Source organism: Eimeria tenella, genomic scaffold (genome assembly GCF_000499545.2).
Source record: "Eimeria tenella Houghton genomic scaffold, Eth_scaff2128, whole genome shotgun sequence".
Taxonomy (NCBI): Eukaryota; Apicomplexa; class Conoidasida; order Eucoccidiorida; family Eimeriidae; genus Eimeria; species Eimeria tenella.
The window spans coordinates 1-344 of record NW_013541977.1 but is presented as its reverse complement, the minus strand read 5'-3'; positions in this window follow the sequence as shown (position 1 = coordinate 344).

Genomic DNA, 344 nt, shown 5'->3' with positions numbered 1-344 from the left:
AGACCCCCCGCAGCCGCAGCGGCAGCTGCAGCAGCAGCAGCAGCAAGCACGGCAGCAGCACGCGGTGTGCTGCAGCAAGCGGCAGCAAACACAGCTCCAGGCAAAACGGGGCGAAGCAGTACTCTAGACGCAAAGGCGGCAGCAAGGCTTCTGCTGCTGCTGTTGCTGCTTCTGCTTCCGCTGCTGCTGCTGATGCCTCGGCTTCTGCTTCTGCAGCTGCTGCACCCCCTTCTGCTGCTGTTTGCTCCGTGTTGCTGTTGCTGCTGCTGCTGCTGCTGCCGCTGTTGTTGTTGCTGCTGCTGCTGCTGCTGCTGCTGCTGCTGGGCGCTTTGGCTGCACCAGCA